We start from the raw sequence: 20000 nt of genomic DNA on the forward strand, positions 1-20000 counted from the left end.
TTCCTCTTCATCCCCCCACAAGGTCAGACCCCCCCAATCACCTGTGGCAGGGTCCCTCGCCAGGTCCTGCCACGGAGGTACGCCGCCGGTGCGCCTGACCCCCGAGAAGGGGCCTGGCAACCAGTCCACCACGGGCGCGTCCCGGGGCGCCTGGCTGCGTGGCTGTCTGTGGTGTCCCACCGGCTGCCCGTGAGCCTTGGGCGCCCTCCTCCGCGGCCGGCTTCCCGGCGAGGGCGAAACCCCTCCAGATGCGATCTGGGGAAAGAGGGCGCACACTGCCGGGTACTCCAGGCCCCTGCTCCGGCAGGGGTCTGGCCTTCCCCGGTTTCCTTAACGCTCCGGCGTTTTCTTTCCAACTACGACCTCAGATCAGACGTGGCGACCCGCTGAATTTAAGCATATTACTAGGCGGAGGGAAAGAAACTAACCAGGATTCCCCCAGTAATTGCGAGTGAAGAGAGAAGAGCCCAGTGCCGAATCCCCGCCCGGTGGCGGGCTCGGGAAATGTGACGTACAGAAGACCGACTCCCCAGCGTCGCTCAGGGGGCCCAAGTCCTTCTGATCGAGGCTCACCCCGCGGACGGTGTCAGGCCAGTAGCGGCCTCCGGCGTGCCGGGATCGGGTCTTCTCGGAGTCGGGTTTCTTGGGAATGCAGCCCAAAGCGGGTGGTAAACTCCATCTAAGGCTAAATACGGGCACGAGACCGATAGCCAATAAGTACCGTAAGGGAAAGTTGAAAAGAACTTTGAAGTGAGAGTTCAAGAGGGCGTGAAACCGTGGAGAGGTAAATGGGTGGGGTCCGTGCAGTCCGCCCAGAGGATTCAACACGGCGGGAAGGTCGGTGGCCCGAGAGTTCCGGATCCCCTCCTCGGGACCAGCGCCCGGGCCCTACCCGGCCCCCGCAGGGTGCATTTCCTCTGCGGCGGTGCGCCGCAACCGGCTCCGGGCCGGCTGGGAAGGCCTCGGGGTGGCAGGTGGCTGTTACAGTGTGTACAGGGTGTTACAGCTCCCCTGGTAACAGCGTTGCCGTGTCTGCAGGGCCGAGGGAGATTTGACAGCCTCCGCGCCCTCCCCCGGGCACCCATTCCCGGCCGCCCCTTGGGGCGCGCCGGGGCGGTTGAAGGGGGGACGGGGCCCACTGCTCCCGGCGCGTCTGTCGACTGGGGCGTACTGTTCCCAGTGCACCCCGACTGCGTCGCGCCGCCGGGCGGGGAGGCCCACGCCAGGCGCCAGGGGTCTGCGGCGATGTCGGTTACCCACCCGACCCGTCTTGAAACACGGACCAAGGAGTCTAACACGTGTGCGAGTCAGAGGGCCGAGCGAAACCCTGTGGCGCAATGAAGGTGAGGGCCGGCGCGCGCCGGCTGAGGTGGGATCCCGCCGCACTTCCAGCGGCGAGCGCAACACCGGCCCATCTCGCCCTCTCCGTTGGAGAGGTGAAGCATGAGCGTGTGTGATAGGACCCGAAAGATGGTGAACTATGCTTGGGCAGGACGAAGCCAGAGGAAACTCTGGTGGATGTCCGTAGCAGTCCTGACGTGCAAATTGGTCGTCCGACCTGGGTATAGGGGCGAAAGACTAATCGAACCATCTAGTAGCTGGTTCCCTCCGAAGTCTCCCTCAGGATAGCTGGCCCTCGGAGCCCCCAGTTTTATCTGGTAAAGCGAATGATTAGAGGTCTTGGGGATGAAACGATCTCAACCTATTCTCAAACTTTAAATGGGTAAGAAGCCCGGCTTGCTGGCGTGGAGCCGGGCATAGAACGCGAGTGCCTAGTGGGCCACTTTTGGTAAGCAGAACTGGCGCTGCGGGATGAACCGAACGCCGGGTTAAGGCGCCCGATGCCGACACTCATCAGACCTTACAATCAAAAGAAGGGAGCTAGAAGGAGCAGTCATCCATTCTTCTTCCTAATTGTATATCACGAATCAAAGGGAATGGATCACTTGTAACTGGAAATAGGGGTCCTTTAGATCGTTATCTGAACCGCTAATACCTAAATAGGTATTATGAGAACCCTCAATCACGTATTATAGGTGGTAATGGCGGTTTATCTTGGTTCTCCGCCTTATGAATACGTGTCAGCATTATCATTGGGTCTCTTGTGTGTAATGCTTCCTCCACCTGGAGGGAACCACTAATTCGCAGTAGTGATCAGAGATATTGGTGCAAAAAAGTGCAAAATAAAGTGATAAATTTATATTAAAAATGTCTTACCGACACTGCCCTTAAAAAACAAAATTTATTCTGTCAGGTGTGTTGGTAGACTCTTAAAAAATCGTGGTGCAGTAGGTCAGATTATGTAACCACTGCACATTTCGGTTTCCAAATCAAAAAATGGTCGACATGTTTCTGCCCCTCTAGTGCCCCAGGAGGGCATTCTTCAGGACCTTGTGAATGTGCGAACCGGTAGTTTCCAGTTCAAAAAAAGAAGAAGAAAGTTTAAGGTTGTTTTCTTAAACAAATGATCTCTCAGTATCTTAAGGTTATTATTTTCCTACAAAGAAGAACAAATAAAATCAAAGAGACAAAACAATGAAATGCACACCAATCTAGGTGTTTGTAAAGCAGATACCTTTATAAAAATGGCAATTCTTTATAATACTGTACTGTAAAGCAATGTCAAAAATGGCAAATCTTCACTGTACTCAGAGAGAGCGGTCATGGGAGTTGGTGTCTATTGTTATATTATTTAAGCACAGAAAACTGGGTGCGAGGGAGGATAGTGTTTGGGATGTAGTTCTCGCTAACACAATTGAGGTTATTGCGGTGGAGTAGTCTTGAACTGATCGAGTGAAATATCGGGCATCAAAAAACACGTCACATCGTAGTTTTCTAGCAGAAACTATTAGTCATGTAAGTGGTGTGCTTGCAAACATAAATTGTCCCTTAGTACTTGGAGAGAGAAAGAGAAAAAAGGGGAGTTACCTTAAGGCGCATCCGTGTTGCGGCTGCTGCCTTGCCACCGTAAGCGCGTAGCCTGCAATGGAAAGAAAACGGGATAGGGCAGGGATGGGTAGGGAGTTGGGAGGTTAGAAATACCGTATAATCGTTGATGGCTGCAGGATTGGTTGCCGTTGGAAGGATTCTTCATTCGTACCTCCTTTGTGGGCTATGCACAACTTGTGCTGACGCTGGCTTGCAGGGCTCGTACTGAACGAGATCCCGTGTTCTTGCCGCTTTGTACTCTCGTGATGAAAATCGAGGAGGGACTCTACCTGTCACTGTTTATGTGAATCGAGGAAGGACTCACTGTGTGTGTGACGTGTTTAGCACAATAAAGTTAGGCTCTTATTTAAAAAAATGAAAAAATAAACAAGGAAGTTAAAAAAAGAGAGCTTGCTTGAAATATGTGGCTGGAAAATGTTATGTATATAATGGTAATGTATTTACACACTTCATTTCCTGACGACGAGACGTCTGAAAATCCCATCGGATAGTTATAGTTGTTTTTTCGCGTTAAAAAAGGGGGGGGGGCAGGTTAAGGTCAATGCCTGTTCGCGGCGTATAAATCAGAATATTATTCATTGTATCATAGGTACAGGGTGAAGGTCTGTCCGACTTAGTTCAGAGAAAGCTCTTCAAGTTGCGGGTGTAGAAGGTCAAGATCTGTCAGAGAAGTTATTTGAAACTCAACCAGGGTATGTTATCGTTCAATCCTTTAGTGTCTGTACATAGACGGTGTACCCATCTCTGTTCTCTTTCAAATAGGATTTTTTCAGCATTGGTCTTCGATCCTAGTAGTGTTTCAATTACAATCCATTTCAAATCATCCACTGTGTGTTTTTGTTCAATGAAATGTCGGCTCATCTTTATAGTTTCCCGTTTGCATTTTACAATATGACTGAATATTTGCGAGCTAATGCTGCCCCTAGGGGCCTCTGGGTACACAATGCACCACGAATTTTTCTAAAAGATCTAGCATTCCGTAAAGATTGGTCTGCGATTTCGTGGAAGTGCACAAGAGACTACCTTGTGTTAATAATAAAAACAGCCACAAGACTGACAGAAGCTCTAACTATCAAAATTCAACTATATGAAACCAAAATTAAGAACATGGTTCAATTATCAATCTATAAAAAAAGACTGGAGGAAATCAATAAAGACATGAATGAGACCAAGGAGTACATAACTAACAACAAAATACAGAAACTGGGAAAAGATCTAAAACGTTTCTCCATGGAGAAAATGCACCCATATAGCAAGGAAGATTATGAAATTCCAGATTATCAGTCTGATACCGACACTAGTGGAACATCAACTGACAGTTCAGACTGGAACAATGTAGAGACAAGGCAACCAAGAAGGAACCGAGGCACCTATAGACGCCAACAACAGCGAAGACCAAATTTCTGGCGCATTCCCCAATACGGCAACCAACAACCACTCCCCTTCCAACCATACACACCGAACTTTCAAGGTTGGATGAATCCGTTTACTTCAGGGCCTCCACCAATGGGACACTATCTAGGACCATATATGCAACAACCGCCTTTTTTAGGACGTGGCCAGACGAACCAGAGAGGACGAAGAAAAGGAGTGACGTGGACAGACCAAGAAAGACAAGTCCAAACCAGGAGCATGTCTAACATGTCCAAGGAGAAACCAGGAACGAGCACGACTCGCTCGTAATCAATCTAACGGATACAATCCTGACGGATGCACAAGAAAAAGTGCTTAACAAAGGACTCGGGTATGTACCAACCCCTAACCTAGATATCTTTAAAACAAAATGTGAAGTCGCCGAGTTTTGTAGAAAGTTAAAACTCAAAGCCTTCTTCTCGAAGAAAGACACTGAGAAAAAAGAAGGTGACACATCATTACGCCTCAAATCCACTTTCTGCCCACTAAATCATCAAGTTCCCATTGAGCTCCAGACATTTGAACAAGCCATAATGAAGGAAATCGGTGAGCTAACAGAATCAACAAGAAAACCATTTATGAATTTAACGAGAGCTGAGAAACAAGCTCTGGAAACCTTGAAAAACACCAAAGACATGATAATAAAACCAGCAGACAAAGGAGGAGGAATCGTCTTAATAAGCAAGGAAGGCTACAATCAACAATGCCTTAACCTACTATCCGACGAGAAATTCTACACTGTTATTACAACCGATCCCACGGCAAGACTCCAGCAAATAATCAAGATCATGGTAGAAGAAGCCGAAACCAACAGGTGGATATCACATAACGAAGCAGATTTCCTTAAGACTACATCCCCAAGAATACCATACTTCTATTCTCTCCCTAAAATACACAAAGAGAGGAGACCACCCCCAGGGCGCCCAATTGTGTCAGGCATTGGATCTGTTCTAGAGCCACTTTCACAATTTGCGGACCATTTCCTGAAGCCTCTGGTTCAACAGACACCAACTTACCTGAAAGATACTCGTGATCTACTGAATCTTCTGAAAAATGAAAGTTTCACTTCAAACACAATGCTCCTGGCAGGTTTTGATGTAGAGAGTCTGTACACCAGCCTGCCTCAGCAGAAAACTCTCGAAACCCTCGAGACAATACTTTTTGATCAAAATTGGACATACCAGACCCCACGGCATTTTGTTTTACAATGCTGCACCCTGGCTCTTACCGAGAACTACTTCGAGTACGAAGGGAAACTATACCAACAGCGACACGGAACATCTATGGGGAGCACATTTGCGCCGAGCGTAGCGGGACTCTACGTAAGCACCTTTGAAAAAACCTATATACAAAATGCAAGGAATCCATATCAAACTAACATCCGTTTTTGGAAACGATACATCGACGACATCATAGTGATTTGGGAAGGTGATCAAAAAAGCCTGAGGAATTTTCACCAATGGATGAATGAACAAGATGAATGTTTGAGGTTCACTTATACAGCCAATAACACACAGCTGGATTTTTTAGATCTCACCATTTACATTGAAGAAGACACCATCGAGACACGAACTTTCTTCAAACCGACTGCCAGAAACAGTCTATTATCATTTAACAGTTTCCATCCTCGTCCGTTAAAAGAAAACCTACCATACAGTCAGTTCTTAAGGCTGAAGCGTAACTGCAGTGATCTAACGGAATACAAAAAGCAATCAAGTGACCTCAGCCAAAAGCTTCTGAAACGAGACTATCCAACCAAAATAATATCTAAATGCAAAAAAAGGGCGAGAAATCAGCCAAGGGATTGTCTACTGGAAACAATACAGAGAGATCCTACAGATGATACACCTACATGTGTGACAACCTACAGTACAGCGAGCAATGCTGTAAAGAAAATAATCAACAGAAATTGGCGTATTCTGACCTCAGGTACTTTAAAATGGCACAAACCAAGGTTTGCCAACAGAAGGACAAGGAACATGAAAGATATCCTGGTACATACACGACCACCTCTTCCTCCCCCAAAAACGACCAACACCCTGTGGGACTTACAACCAGTCACAGGTCATTACCCCTGTGGACAGTGCTCAGTATGTCACCTAACTACATCAACCAAGACTGTCCAACTAACGTCAAACCTCAAGTGGACCATAAGACAACACACAAACTGTAATACATCCTTCGTCATCTACATGATCACGTGTCCTTGCAATCTTAGATACATCGGAATGTCATGTAGGAAAATCAAAGTAAGAATTTGCGAGCACAGGAGTAATGTAAAATGCAAACGGGAAACTACAAAGATGAGCCGACATTTCATTGAACAAAAACACACAGTGGATGATTTGAAATGGATTGTAATTGAAACACTACTAGGATCGAAGACCAATGCTGAAAAAATCCTATTTGAAAGAGAACAGAGATGGGTACACGGTCTATGTACAGACACTAAAGGATTGAACGATAACATACCCTGGTTGAGTTTCAAATAACTTCTCTGACAGATCTTGACCTTCTACACCCGCAACTTGAAGAGCTTTCTCTGAACTAAGTCGGACAGACCTTCACCCTGTACCCATGATACAATGAATAATATTCTGATTTATACGCCGCGAACAGGCATTGACCTTAACCTGCCCCCCCCCCCTTTTTTAACGCGAAAAAACAACTATAACTATCCGATGGGATTTTCAGACGTCTCGTCGTCAGGAAATGAAGTGTGTAAATACATTACCATTATATACATAACATTTTCCAGCCACATATTTCAAGCAAGCTCTCTTTTTTTAACTTCCTTGTTTATTTTTTCATTTTTTTAAATAAGAGCCTAACTTTATTGTGCTAAACACGTCACACACACAGTGAGTCCTTCCTCGATTCACATAAACAGTGACAGGTAGAGTCCCTCCTCGATTTTCATCACGAGAGTACAAAGCGGCAAGAACACGGGATCTCGTTCAGTACGAGCCCTGCAAGCCAGCGTCAGCACAAGTTGTGCATAGCCCACAAAGGAGGTACGAATGAAGAATCCTTCCAACGGCAACCAATCCTGCAGCCATCAACGATTATACGGTATTTCTAACCTCCCAACTCCCTACCCATCCCTGCCCTATCCCGTTTTCTTTCCATTGCAGACTACGCGCTTACGGTGGCAAGGCAGCAGCCGCAACACGGATGCGCCTTAAGGTAACTCCCCTTTTTTCTCTTTCTCTCTCCAAGTACTAAGGGACAATTTATGTTTGCAAGCACACCACTTACATGACTAATAGTTTCTGCTAGAAAACTACGATGTGACGTGTTTTTTGATGCCCGATATTTCACTCGATCAGTTTGTGGTAAATAATTTAATTACCGGAACTTAATTTGATGCGGAAAATCTATAACAATAGCTCAGTAAAATAAGAGGCAGAATCCGTGGTATTAGAGGTTCGGAACGGGCTTTATTCCATAATCAATTTAAATCGATGAGCTCCAGATTCCATCACCACGAAGGTTCAGGAAGTGAAGACCGTACTTTATTGATAGGTAATCATTTTTATACAATAGGCATTACAGTGAAACAAATGCAGGAGGCGTAACAATTGATAGTAAAGATAAAACATACATGCGTAGCAAAAGTGGGTGTAACTGGGTGTAACTAAAGAACGTCATCAGGTGTGATGTCATAATAGGGTGGTTCCATGAAAGAATTTCGCAATGTCAGCAGAAATACTTGGCAGAAATGCGCGCGCAGCAGCGTGACGTGTGATTGACGTGCAACTAGGGGGTGAAGGGGACTTGACATTTAGCTCTACATGTGGCGACAGAAGTCTGGAGGGTCAAGTCAACCTAATCCCAAATCATATCTAACATCCTATGTTTAAAGAACTATGTTATCCAAAAGAGAGGTCTTCTTGGAGTAGAATCTTATTCTATACTGACTATACTGACTGTGAGTGCGTGTACAAGCGTCTAAGTGTCTACACTAGATGCGGGGGCAGGAATCTTCCATAGTAACAGGGCTATGAATTACTTGCATAAAGACAGAGAAGCCGGGCCCTTTGCTCTGTAGCTGGAAGAATGTTTACTTAAACTACTAGTCAGGAATGCATTGGGTAGGGAGCGGAGCAGATAATTTCGAAGGTGAAATACAGTTTTTGGCAGGCAACAGGCTGATGTCAGGCACCGTTAGCTGCGCAGAGAATGAGGACAAAGTTCATGGATACAGATGCGAGCTCAGACTGAAGCTTTCAGAGGCAGAAGGCAGGAAAAGCTTGATGGCAGAATCAGGGCCTACTTGCCTGGACTGTAAAATGGCATAAGTGAACCATATAAAGCCGGTGGCCTTTCATACTTAGGAATGGAATATCCGGCCCATTCATGGCGAATCTGAAAGAGGACATGTTGGCGGTGGACACACATGTGTTTGCGTCTTCATAACTGGAACTGGAGGGATCATACATGTACTTGTGATTTATACATGAAACCGTTGGGGTCCAAGATAGGGGACATAACTGACCAGACAAATCCATATTTCCACATTCCCTCCTTGTCCCCTACTTGCCCGTCAAGAGATATCAATCTTTATCAATCCATTGATCTGTTCATATAGCATCATTTGTTCTTCTTTCTTCTTCCTTGATGAATGAAATCTTGGTGGTGGAATACACGATGTGGCACACAGACCACAGATCGCTGGTCCACATTGTAGGCATAGACAGCAACTGAATAATATGAGGAAGCCAATACCTAGGAAGGATAGGACCTTCCATCCAAAGGTAGATAATACACTCCAAAACCAACCGGACCAAGTCCAGGTGCCTGGATTCTGGTGTATCTGGCTTACAATCTTATGAAGGCGAGTTATGGCTTTATATACAGATGGCGAATTTTCTGGTATGAAAATGCAACAACTTGATCCGATGACCCTACAAGCTCCGCCCCTATCGGCCAGGATGACGTCAAGGACAAGACGATTTTGAAGCACAACAATCCACATAGCAGACTGCTCTTCTGTTAAATTGCCTAAGGCGGGAATAGTTTCGTTCACTACTGCTTCAAGGGTTCTGGTTAATCTACGTATCAGCTTACTATTGGTAACTGTACCTATATAGGGAAAGAGACCTTTATTGAAATCTGTGTATTTTTCCCATGCTGTCTCAGTGTAATCGACTATTGGGAGATCTCTCCTTTCTCTATTGTGTACTAAATGAGTATTTCTGTGATAATCAGGAGGAGCTAGGAAAACAGGTGGCAAAAGGAATCCGATGTAGCAGGTACCATCCCAATCTAGTGGCAAACGTATGTATGCCGTCTGACCACATATGAAGTAGGAATGGCGGGAAGCTCTAAATGTAGACTTGCCTTGATCACTAAATTCTATTACAGTGGTGCATCTACTATGGCCCATATGTATGGAACCATTCTTTCTTACACATAATTTACCTTTTACTGGAAATACTGACATGGCGGGCAAAATTGGAGTAGCTTCGGACTCGATATTCAAGATCATGAGATTAAGCGTAAAATTACCTAATCCATATACTTCATTTTCTAGATCAGTTCCTGTTCTTTTGGGAAGTCCCTCCTTGTTGGGGTGACAGACTTTGAGTAAAACTAAGTTCAGATTTCCCCATACCCAGTTGTTCTGGTAAACTGCAGAATTCGAATCTAGGGAATTAATTAAACTAAACCATGCTCCACAGGAGCCGTTGTGTGTGAACGGGTATGGAAAGAGAGGTAGAATTCCTTTATAGTTCTGATAGGGAGGGAGTCGACCACATATCCAACAATTTGTAGCATTGCTAACCTGATGGGAATGATGTAACATACTAATAAAAGTGTTATTGCGCAGCGCAAATCTATAAGACAATTCATGCGGAGGTAATTCACTAAAAGAATGTTCAGCAGTAACATTATAAACATGTCTAGAAATAGGATAATATATGTGCAACAATATACTTGCAGTAATTACTAAAAGACTTAAGAAAAACAGAATTAATAACGTCACTGTGCAATGACTACGCAGTGATTTACAGTACGCATGTCGTTTCAGCTTTATCCTTTTGTTTCTTTCTCTGTACAGGTCTAAGGGATACATGTCAGAGACAAATTCGACCGCTTCACCTTGGAGAGGACTTAAACAATCAAATTGCCTGACTGGTTAGACCTGAGTTTTAGTCTGTATAGTTCATGGCTATTCAGTTCAACCAAAGGAAGTTTAGAGTCAATCGGGGAAGACACGCAAAGTGTGTCGTTTACGTCTGACGGTAGTCCATGAAATTTCTTGATATGACTTGAATGTATCCAGCCTTTTCGTCCTTCGATCTTTACGGCTATCCTCGTCGTTAGCAGTACGAGCTGAGGTGACTTCCACCTAGGATCCAGCTGAGACTTCCGATCAAAGTTCCTCACTAGAACTAAATCCCCTGGAAGTACGTCATGGGGTTTCACCTCGGTGTTGTCGGGAAAGGCTGCAGCTACCTGTGAACGACAAGATTGTAGTGCAGACATCAAGGAAGCCAAGTAATCTGTCAGCATATTACAGTCAATATCAGTTATTTTGCGTGGTATAGGCGTCCCCCACATATTTGGTGGTCTACCGAAGATCACCTCATACGGGGATAGCCCTGTTCGAGAGTGTGCTACCATTCTCATGTAAAAGAGTGCAACGGGTAAGGCTACTACCCAGTCGACACCTTTCTCTCTACAAATTTTGGACAATCTAATTTTCAGGGTCTGGTTATGTCGTTCCACGAGACCTGCTGCCTCGGGGTGTCGGACACAGTGAAACTTCCACTGATAGCCTAACAAAAGTGAAACGTGTTTCATTAGTTCGGATGAGAACGGCTGGCCGTTATCTGAGTAGACAACACGTGGTAAACCGTACCGTGGGAAGAATTCTCGAACTAACTGTTTGGCAGTAGTCGGGGCAGTGTAATCTGAAACCGGGTATGCCTCTGTCCAACGGGAAAGAGCACAGACAACTACGAGAACATATTTGAATCCTCGACATCGTTCCATCTGGATATAATCCATCTGGAGGACTTCAAAAGGGTGATCAGGAGGCTGAAATCCACCCTGTTCTACGGGAATGCTTTTACCTGGGTTAAACTGACAACAGATCATACAGGTACGGACTTTTTGTTTAGCTGCTGCTCGTAAATGTTTGTTGAACCAAATGTGTTGGATGCTGTCTAGCATAGCTTTTTCTCCTAGATGTGCTGGACTATGTACAGTGTTAATAACGACTTGGACCATTGAATCAGGAAGGAACCACACAGATTTTTCCTTCGTCATCCATCCTTGATCCGTTTGGATCCCTCCTAATTCAGTCCATTTCTTTATTTCGTCTGGTGTAGCATGTGTCTGTATGTCGATCACGTCAAGAGCGGGATCCTTAACCATCATGCAATGTGTTGGTGTCGGGACTATTGTCTTTGTCATGTCGGATGTTTGAGTTTGAGCAGTCTGTTTAGCTGTTCTATCAGCTAGATCATTGCCTTGAGAAATGATATCAGTAACTTTCGTATGAGCTTTACATTTCATAATTGATATTGCAGTGGGTAGATGTATTGCATCTAATAAGGCATGAATAAGGGGTCCGTGCTGAATGTGGGCACCGTGAGAAGTTAAATAACCTCTCTCTCGCCACAGCACGCCGAAGTCATGTACAACTCCGAATGCATAACGTGAATCAGTGTATATGTTGACTTTTTTATTTGTGGCTTGAATACAGGCTTGTGTCAGAGCGATGAGCTCTGCTGCTTGAGCGGACAAGGTATTTATGCAATTTGTTTCAATGATTTCAGTGTCTGTTGTGACTGCGTAAGCGGCCACTAGCTCTCCTGTACCTGTTCTCATACATGAACCATCTACATACAACGTCAGGTCTGGGTCTGACAATGGGACGTCTGTCAAATCTTGTCTGGGTTTCGTCGTGATAGTGATAACTTCAATACAATCATGTGCAAGTGGGTCTGTTCCATTTATAGGTAACAGTGTGGCAGGATTCAATGTACTACAACGTCTGATTTCTATATGTGGCTGAAACAATGTTAATTCGTAACCAGTAAGTCGTGCTATAGTCAAATGTTGTGTTTGTGTGCGGTTCAAGAGAACCTCTACTGCATGTGGTACTTGTACTGTCAATGGATGTCCTAATACTATGGCATCGCTTTGTCTGATTGCTAAAGCTGTTGCTGCCACTGATTTCAGGCACGCAGGCAAAGCCTGAGCTACGGGATCTAATGTACTAGAAAAATAAGCACATGGTTTGTGTGAACCTGCTTGTTCCTGTGTGAGTACTGACAAGGCAGTACCTTCGCGTTCTGTAAAGAAGAGTGTAAACTGTTTATTGTAACACGGTGTTGCTAAAACAGGTGCTTGGCATAAGGCTTTCTTTAGGCTTTCAAAAGCTTGTGTATGTTCCTGAGTCCAAGGGAGAACAGTCGATGTGGCTGCCTCCTGTGTTGTCAATTGAATGAGTGGTTTTGCTAGAAATGCATACTGAGGGATCCACTGCCTACAATATGAAGTGAGGCCTATGAAAGCCCGCACCTCCTTTTGTGTCTTGGGTATCGGCATATTAGCAATTAGCTGGATGCGATCTGGTGTAAGCTGCCTTCCCTCCTTGGACAGCGAGTGACCAAGGTAAACAACTCGCTGGACACAGAATTGCAGCTTAGAAGGGGACACCTTGTGCCCCTTTTCGGCCAAAAATTGTAATACCGTCAGTGAGGCTCTCTCACATTCAGGTTCGCTTCTAGCGGTGATCAGCAGATCATCGACATATTGAAGCAGGGCAGTGTTGACTGGCATGTGGATACTGTCGAGTTCTCGTTTCAGTGCTTGGCTATAAATGCTGGGGCTTTCTGTAAATCCTTGAGGTGCGCGTGTGAATTTAAAGCTACGTCCATTTAAACTAAATCCGAACAAGTATTGGCTTTCCGGATCTATTGGGACGCTGAAAAAGGCATTTTTGAGATCAATTTCAGTAAAGAATGTTGCTTCGGAATCAATGGCTGTCAGTAATGAAGAAATGTCTGGGACTACGGGGTATTGTGGTACTATGCATTTATTTAATTCGCGCAGATCAATAACCAATCGATATACTGGCGGAGCTGTTGGATCGGTTCGTTTAAGAATCGGAATTATCGGTGAATTACATACATTGGAGTCAGTTTCCACAACCACTCCTTGGGTAATAAGCTCGTCAATGATTTGTAGTAAAGCCACTACAGCATCTGGGGGTAACTTGTATTGTCGCATTCGTGGAAGTACCACTCCTGCCTTTAGTGTGACTCGATATGGTGTAATGTTCATGCAACCAACATCTGTAGGACCTTGTGCCCATAAATGTGTCGGTAAGGTCTGTAGTCGGTGATCCATGTCTCGGGACACGTAGTGCCCTTTGAAATCACGTAAAAATAATCTTACTCCTTCTGGAGAACAACATATAATAGCTCATAGAGCTTTCAAAGTTTTTATGCCTAACAAGTTTTCTGGACATGATTTGGTAAGTAATAAATCTGTAGTTCGTGTCAAGGGACCGATCGTAAGTGGAAGAGGCTGTGTTACTTCGTTAATGATAGGTTTTCCTGAAAAGCCAAGGGAAATATTCTGTGCGCCTGAGAGGGGTGCCCCTGGAACTTCACTACGTTTTATTGTTGTTCAGCTTGCCCCTGTATCAAGTAAGAATTTTCTATCTTGGCCTAATAGTTCACTGTGTACATAAGGTCCTTCTTGATCTACAGGGACCTCAATAAGGGGTAAGCCAACTTCCCTCTCTAGGCTGTTTCATGAGTATCGTTGATAATCAGGATAGTCATACTGTGCGGTCTGATACATCTGTCGGGTCGTTGTTTGTGTGGCAGCAATAGGCTGCGGTGGTGGAGCTGGCATAGACTGTTGCGGAGCTGGCATGGACTGTGCATGCTGCGGAGCTCCTTGTTGGTTCTGATCCTGTCTAATTGGTCGTGGTCTTTCTTTTGCGTTACCTATGGCAATATTATGTTTTAAAACTGGACAATCGTGTACATAATGACCTGGCTGTTTACAATAGTTGCACGTCCCTTTTACAGGACCTGTTGAAACACTGGACTGTGTTATACCCTTCTTATGACCGTCAGCTGGCACTGTCTGGGAAACTAGCATTTTCATTTTCGTGTCTTTCATGCGTCTATGTTCATGTTCTTGTTCTTCTCTAATTCTATTGTGATGATACTGTAGCATTTGTAACATTTGCGACGGAGTGTTACCTTGCCAGGTACTCTCGAACTTCAATACTCTATTCTTAACTTGGGGCAAGGCATTTTCAACTAACTTTGTCACAAACAGATGTGGATACGACTCGCTACTTGCTTTTATTCCACTATTTATACCAAAACATTTCTCAAATCGGGAATAGAAATCACTAGTGTCTTCATCTGATTTTTGTTTACAGGCTGAGATTGCACCCCAGTCTTCCTTTTTCGTAGTTAATAAACGTGGCAGTACCTGTACTAGTAGCCCTGGTAGTGCTTTGATCTTGTCCCCGAGCCCTGAACCTGGACCTCGAGCTTTTTCTTCGTTTTCTAATGCTGTCCAATCTATCTTCTGGTCTCCCACCTCCCAATCCTTTTCCTTGAGTTTTTCGTAAATGCCCGCAGGCATTAATACCTTCAATATTGTCATAATGTCGGGGTAGGTATATTCTCCCATGAGTAACATATCTTTAATTTCACGATGGAAACCTGCTGGGTCTTTATCATGACTGGGTACCACTTTCTTCATTTCTAATAGTTCTATTTTAGATATGGGTGTGTATACAAACACACGTTTAAACTCATTGTCATCACCCTTTATCGGGTGCACTTCGCGTAAGGGATTCTGTCTATCCATGTAATACGTCGTTCTTTCCTTGATGGGCAATGAGACATGTTCAGGACATACAAAAAGAATATACTGCCTTCTAGATTCTAGTATTTCTCTAATTAACTTAGTACCGGAACCTCTCCATTTATTCGTGAGTAATTCAGTCAATATATCAGGTAAGGGACCAGGATCTGAGTGTTGGTTTTTATACAATATAAGGAGTTGTTGAATCATATAGATACCAGCTAAACGCTGTTCATCTGGGGCGAGGTTCAAAAACGTATGTACTAGTGTATCATCACCATATTTTCCAGGACTATCAACCCAGTGAACGGCTGACCTGGCTAATTCTTGTTCGTCCATAGAATCTAGTATATGATAACCCCTTCGTTCTCGGAGTAATTTGTCAGCGGCTTGGAATGAATGTTCGGGGGACCTTATATTTATTATAGGAGTTTGGAATTTTCTGTTATTATCTGAACGTATCGGACATGTCGGATCAGTAAAGCATCTAGTAATATTACAAGATCTTCCTCTACCTACATAGGCCATAGTTTCTAACTGTCCTGTGGGCAGTTCTAATTCTTCCTCGTCCTCGGTTTGTTCTTGTTCGTCTACTGCTAATCTTTCCTCGTGTATTCGTTCTATTTCTTTGCGGATCTTTCGGCTCATAGCTACTATACATGATCGTTTATCGTGTCTCCCCTCTGATATATTCTTACCCCATGTGGTAAGAATCTGCATTTCTTCCGGATTTACCCCTGGTTGATCTTGATTTCTGATCGCACAGTTTATGAGGAAACGTAACAGTTCCCCCTGTATTTCCACCTTTTGATACTCCATGGCTCTGTTAATACTCTCAGGGTCTCGCCCTGATTGAACAAAATGATATATATTTTCTAAATGTGCAGTCATTCCTGGTAGCTTCCCTAAATATATTGCAGCTCGTCGGATACGTAATGATGCCAGCATCATTTCGTCCCCTTTTCCGGGCACAGGGTCATATCTACAGTCTATTAGAAGTTCCTTGAGCGTGTTGGGAGTTACTAGTTTGGGCGTACGTTGGTGGGCTATTTCTTGAAAGGAAAGTTTATTTGTTCTGGGTGGCGTAGAAAAAATGCTTGATGTACCTCCGGTAGCACCACCTGGGGTGCTGGATGTGAAAGGATTCGTTGAACGAGATATAGCAACCATAGGTGTGGATGCGGATGTAGAAACAGATGTGCTTGCCGGAACTTGTGTCGGGGTTTGCTGTTGCAGAGGTACAGACGAAGGAGGGTCTCGGCGTTGAACCCCCTCCGCAGACGGTCTATGTGGCGCAGCATTAGCATACTCGGGAGCTGCGTCGTCTAAATAAGAGGAAAGAAAAACATCTTCTGCGGTTCTGGGATGCCCTTTGGGATGTGCTTTTATCGGAAACAATGGGGGTGGCAAGTCTCTCGGTATTTCCGGAGTAGCCTTAGGTAGTCCTTCGGCCAGAAGAGGATACATACCATTCACAAGGGCATTTCTTTGTCTGTCGGTTTGTTCTGACTTTACTCGAGTACCTTCTTCAATTAATACACTTTCTCGAACTTTATTTGAATTCTCCTTACTCTTCTCTTCCTGTCTACGTGCTTTTTCTGTACGTCTATACGATTCTTTACGCCATAATTCAATGGCGTCTTTCTGTGACTGTCTAGCTTTCCTTTTCCATAATTCTTCCTCTACTTTCACGATGCAATCTGCATCCCAGGTCCCAGCTGCGGGCCACCTCTGACTTTCTGGTAATTCCTTGGTGTAGTCTACCCATAGATCAAGAAATAATATGGCGTCTAGGCCATGTTTATGATACATGAAGTACCCTGGAGTGTCCCTAGGAGGAATGGGAACAGCTTCTTCGAGTACCCCTTTTCTAGTTGTGATCTGTCTTAATTTCGAAAAGAGCGGCATATTTGAGAACTGATCTGATACCTAATTTTGAACACGTTTAATACCATAAAACACAATAATGAACAGTCATTCACACCACAATATACAGAACGTATTTAAAACATTTTAACATTTAACATTTAAACAAAATAGACAATGATGGCCAATTAGGGAACTAGTCCCTAAGCATAATACTCGATACTAACTAGGTAAATTCTGAATTATATACTAGACATACTTGATATACTGCTAAACAGTACAGATACACTGCTGAAACAGTGCAGACCGGATTTGTGTACCCAAACCCGTCTTGACCGGCACAACCTATGTGCACGTCAGAACGCCTCCCCGATAATGGTACTCACCGGGTAGCTCGGAACGGAAGGCCTCGGAACTGAACTGAACTTGAACCGGACTGGACTCGACTCGGAACTTCGGAAACTTCGGAAACTGGTGGGCCTCTGTATACCTCGGATCTTGCTCTCTCAGCTAGGCTCTGGTCTGGATACTTCGCACTTCTCACCGCCTCGTCTGGGTGTTGATCGCAGCCTCAGTTACCCCCGCTCGGCAGGAGGGAGATACAGGAAATCCTGTGGGTACGCGTCGTTGTCCGTCCAGCTGTGACAGGAGACCGGGCCTGCAACGCACCGCCGGCGCGTGAGATGAGAAAGTGTCCCTGTTCGGGCGCCATTTATGTGGTAAATAATTTAATTACCGGAACTTAATTTGATGCGGAAAATCTATAACAATAGCTCAGTAAAATAAGAGGCAGAATCCGTGGTATTAGAGGTTCGGAACGGGCTTTATTCCATAATCAATTTAAATCGATGAGCTCCAGATTCCATCACCACGAAGGTTCAGGAAGTGAAGACCGTACTTTATTGATAGGTAATCATTTTTATACAATAGGCATTACAGTGAAACAAATGCAGGAGGCGTAACAATTGATAGTAAAGATAAAACATACATGCGTAGCAAAAGTGGGTGTAACTGGGTGTAACTAAAGAACGTCATCAGGTGTGATGTCATAATAGGGTGGTTCCATGAAAGAATTTCGCAATGTCAGCAGAAATACTTGGCAGAAATGCGCGCGCAGCAGCGTGACGTGTGATTGACGTGCAACTAGGGGGTGAAGGGGACTTGACATTTAGCTCTACATGTGGCGACAGAAGTCTGGAGGGTCAAGTCAACCTAATCCCAAATCATATCTAACATCCTATGTTTAAAGAACTATGTTATCCAAAAGAGAGGTCTTCTTGGAGTAGAATCTTATTCTATACTGACTATACTGACTGTGAGTGCGTGTACAAGCGTCTAAGTGTCTACACTAGATGCGGGGGCAGGAATCTTCCATAGTAACAGGGCTATGAATTACTTGCATAAAGACAGAGAAGCCGGGCCCTTTGCTCGGTAGCTGGAAGAATGTTTACTTAAACTACTAGTCAGGAATGCATTGGGTAGGGAGCGGAGCAGATAATTTCGAAGGTGAAATACAGTTTTTGGCAGGCAACAGGCTGATGTCAGGCACCGTTAGCTGCGCAGAGAATGAGGACAAAGTTCATGGATACAGATGCGAGCTCAGACTGAAGCTTTCAGAGGCAGAAGGCAGGAAAAGCTTGATGGCAGAATCAGGGCCTACTTGCCTGGACTGTAAAATGGCATAAGTGAACCATATAAAGCCGGTGGCCTTTCATACTTAGGAATGGAATATCCGGCCCATTCATGGCGAATCTGAAAGAGGACATGTTGGCGGTGGACACACATGTGTTTGCGTCTTCATAACTGGAACTGGAGGGATCATACATGTACTTGTGATTTATACATGAAACCGTTGGGGTCCAAGATAGGGGACATAACTGACCAGACAAATCCATATTTCCACAAGTTCAAGACTACTCCACCGCAATAACCTCAATTGTGTTAGCGAGAACTACATCCCAAACACTATCCTCCCTCGCACCCAGTTTTCTGTGCTTAAATAATATAACAATAGACACCAACTCCCGTGACCGCTCTCTCTGAGTACAGTGAAGATTTGCCATTTTTGATATTGCTTTACAGTACAGTATTATAAAGAATTGCCATTTTTATAAAGGTATCTGCTTTACAAACACCTAGATTGGTGCGCATTTCATTGTTTTGTCTCTTTGATTTTATTTGTTCTTCTTTGTAGGAAAATAATAACCTTAAGATACTGAGAGATCATTTGTTTAAGGAAACAACCTTAAACTTTCTTCTTCTTTTTTTGAACTGGAAACTACCGGTTCGCACATTCACAAGGTCCTGAAGAATGCCCAACGACCCCCTCCTGGGGCACTAGAGGGGCAGAAACATGTCAACCATTTTTGGTTACATAATCTGACCTACTGCACCACGATTTTTTAAGAGTCTACCAACACACCTGACAGAATAAATGTTGTTTTTTAAGGGCAGTGTCGGTAAGACATTTTTAATATAAATTTATCACTTTATTTTGCACTTTTTTGCACCAATATCTCTGATCACTACTGCGAATTAGTGGTTCCCTCCAGGTGGACGAAGCATTACACACAAGAGACCCAATGATAATGCTGACACGTATTCATAAGGCGGAGAACCAAGATAAACCGCCATTACCACCTATAATACGTGATTGAGGGTTCTCATAATACCTATTTAGGTATTAGCGGTTCAGATAACGATCTAAAGGACCCCTATTTCCAGTTACAAGTGATCCATTCCCTTTGATTCGTGAGACACTCATCAGACCCCAGAAAAGGTGTTGGTTGATATAGACAGCAGGACGGTGGCCATGGAAGTCGGAATCCGCTAAGGAGTGTGTAACAACTCACCTGCCGAATCAACTAGTCCTGAAAATGGATGGCGCTGGAGCGTCTGGCCCATACCCTGCCATT

This window comes from Triturus cristatus, chromosome 1_1 (assembly GCF_964204655.1).
Source record: "Triturus cristatus chromosome 1_1, aTriCri1.1, whole genome shotgun sequence".
NCBI lineage: Eukaryota > Metazoa > Chordata > Amphibia > Caudata > Salamandridae > Triturus > Triturus cristatus.